Source organism: Solanum stenotomum, chromosome 5, assembly GCF_019186545.1.
Source record: "Solanum stenotomum isolate F172 chromosome 5, ASM1918654v1, whole genome shotgun sequence".
Lineage (NCBI taxonomy): Eukaryota > Viridiplantae > Streptophyta > Magnoliopsida > Solanales > Solanaceae > Solanum > Solanum stenotomum.
Window position 1 is genome coordinate 23,200,129 of NC_064286.1, and position 3,336 is coordinate 23,203,464.

Genomic DNA, 3,336 nt, shown 5'->3' on the forward strand with positions numbered 1-3,336 from the left:
AGACCCATTTCCCACTCAATTTTACCCCCTGAATAAGAATATGAAGTCGAATTTTTGAAATCATGCACGGATTTTGAGATATATGGAAATTACAATTGTAGGTGTTTCCGAAGCACATTTTCGGGCATTTTTGGGGTCGTTTCACTCAACCATTGAAGCTTGTAAGGTGTAGCATGCATAGTGGTAAGAAGTTTCAAGAATTCCACTAAAGCGGTGCTAGCAACGTTTGCACAACTCCCACTATCAATGATCAAGGAACACACATTATCTTTGATGAGGCACTTGGAGTGGAAAAGATTCTCTCTTTGACTTGGATCATCCATGGCCTTGCTAATCATCACTCGCCTCACCACATACATGGGTACGGTAAAATCTCCTTCTTGAGGCCAAGCTTCTTCAATTGGAACCTTCCTCATCAAACCATTAGGAATGGTGGCATCTTTTCCCTCACACATGTCTTGTTCCTTATCTTCATCACCTTCAAATTCACCTTCTTCTTGGGTTTCCTCTTCACAACCCTCTTCATGACCTACCTCTTCATCAAGATACAATTCCCCTCCTTGAACTAGAAAATTCAATCGATTGGGACATTCACACATCATATGACACCATCCTCTACACTTGTGACATTGAATGCCTTTAGGAAGTTTGGTTGGGTCATTATTACCTCCCTCTCTTGGTGGGTACTTTGGAGTGTCTCCTTCAAAGGGTTTCTTCTCATAAGGCTTCTTGAAATCCTTACCTTTGTTCCAACCGGAAGATGTTTGAGCTCCCCCTTTGTTCTTACTCCAAGAATTTGAAGATGAAATACCCTTGTATTTGGATACTTTCTCCTTTTTGAGTTCCCACTCTACCTCATTATCCGCTTCAAAGATGTCATTCAAGCTAGCAAACTTGTGAATAGTCATCTTGGAAGAGATCTCCTTGTTCAACCCTACCTTGAAACGAATAACGATATGCCCTTCATTCTCGGTGTATTCTAGCTTCAAGATCAAATTTTGGAACTCATCATAATAAGCCACAACACTTTTTGCTTCCTTGTCTCAAGTTGTACAACTTAGCAAGTAACTCTTAGCGATACCTCTCCGACACATACTTGACTCTCATAAGGGCTTTCAATCCGGTCCATGGTGGAGGATGACCATCTTGAAGTACTAGGTGATACCGCTTCATGTATTCCCACCACGTAATAGCAAACCCTTTAAATTGAGCAATAATGGCAAGAACCTCGGTCAAATCATTGACTTGTAGGATCCTTTCATAAAGTGACTCCCATTCTAGATAATCATCGGGATTGCATTCTCCTTTGAAAGGTGGAAGATTAGTCTTGATAGAGTTGATACCCACATCTCGACCTCCATTTCCACCTTGGTTGTGGTTGTAGTAACCTCTTTGGACTTCCCCTTGATATTGGTTACCATGTTCTTCTCTCAATTCTTGACCATACTCTTGATTGGCATAGTAGGAAAAATAGTGTGGTCGTGCCCACTTGTGGAAGAACAAAAAGTAGCTTGAGGGGTGAAATTGGTAGAGTTAATTCGACCCTCCACATTGTTCATTCTATCGTCCATCTTCGACACACTACCCTTCATGGTGGCCATTTACCCTTCCATGTTCTCCATCCTCTAACCCATATTAGTGATTGCCTCTATTACAGATTCCAAAGTAACCCCTCCCGTAGGCGGTTGGGTTTCACTTCCAATTCCATGGTACCTAGCAATAAGACAACTCAACAAAGACAACAAACAATGTTAGCGTTAGTAAAATGAACTCACAATCACTCGTGTTTACACACCTTTGTTTGCCTCTCAAATTGGCTCAGCTAAAGTTGAAGATTGCTTATACTCGGTTGATCACAAAGTGTCAATTTCTACTCTTGGCCGGAATGGATTTTTGTTTCAAGAAAGACTGACGACTAGATTAAAGCAAAACAGACTTGAATTAAAAAGTTAAATACGAAGTAAAACAAATAAAAGCACGAAAAGAAGTGGTACTAACAAAAAAGAGGATTCAAGAACCAATAATCAACAAGTAGATTAATTACTAGTTGAAGATTAGCTTAGGAATCTTGAGAACGATTGAGAATCAAGAATAGGGGCATAAAATGAGTTTCCGATCGCCAAATGCACTGTTTTCTTCGCCAAAGTTGAAGTTCAGCTCGCCTTGAAGTTTAGATCGCCAAAATTTACATACTGTCAAGGAAAGTCGGTGATCTGGGTGGAAATTTGGTGATGCGCCGAGTGGACTTTGGCAAGCAAAGTCGAGCTCGCCGAAAGTTCCTGTAAGTGCACCTAAAGACCTCCGAATTTTGTGCTCTTGTGGTCCCCTTTGTACTTTTTTCTTTATTCCTTACCCATTTTGGTAAATTCCCTTTTGTACTAACACTTATCCACTTTCTCTTTCCTTTCTTTTTGGTTGTACACACTTTTTTTTAAGATTCCTTCTTCTTAAATATTTGAATGTTCTTCAAGAACACTATGAACAAGATGACGACCCAAATAAAACCCTCAACAATTTTAGCTCAGAATTTAACAAAATTTGAGATACAAGCTCCCCTTGATGTAGGAAACAAAACCCCAATACTTTTTATCTTTCATTTACTTTCCAAAACCTTCAAATTTCAAAACCCATTTGTACCTTCTTCAGTCAACAATGGTGGAACCTCCAACAATGCTCCAATCAATGCCAAATCTCAGATTTAGACTCAAGTAAGGCTAGGGAACACTAATCTAACCTTAGAAACTTCAAACAAGACTCAAATCAACAAAATATTTTTGGAATTTTCTTGAAAAACATTTTAACTCTTTTTATTTTGTAAAAAACCAAAGACTAGAATCGTAGGAACGAATTTAAGATCGGCTCTGATACCAAATGATGTAATTCTCACCATGAATTACGGATAAAATGAGGAAATTAAAGACAAGAAATAAAGATAGATAGACACAAAAAGTGTAACGACCCAGAAAATGATAGAGTGAAACTAGAGCCTCACATGTGAGTTTAGAGTCGAGAACCTAATGAAATGATTATATTTGAATTTGACCCAAAAAGTTCTTAAAAATGTGCTTCGGAAGTTACCGAAAACTTGCTTAGCTACTTATAAAAAGATCCGTTTCGTTTTTTGAAAATCCGACTTCATATTCTTGTTTAGGGGGTCAAATTGAGTGGGAAATGGGTCTAACCCAAATTTTAGAGCAACCGTATCAAAATCCGAAATTTCCAAGTGAAGCCTTTTTCGAGGGTCTACTTTGAAGGGTCATATCTCATAGCACACGAATTATTTGGGTGGCTAATAATATATCCATGGAAAGCCCTTTGAGTTAGCTACCTAACGCA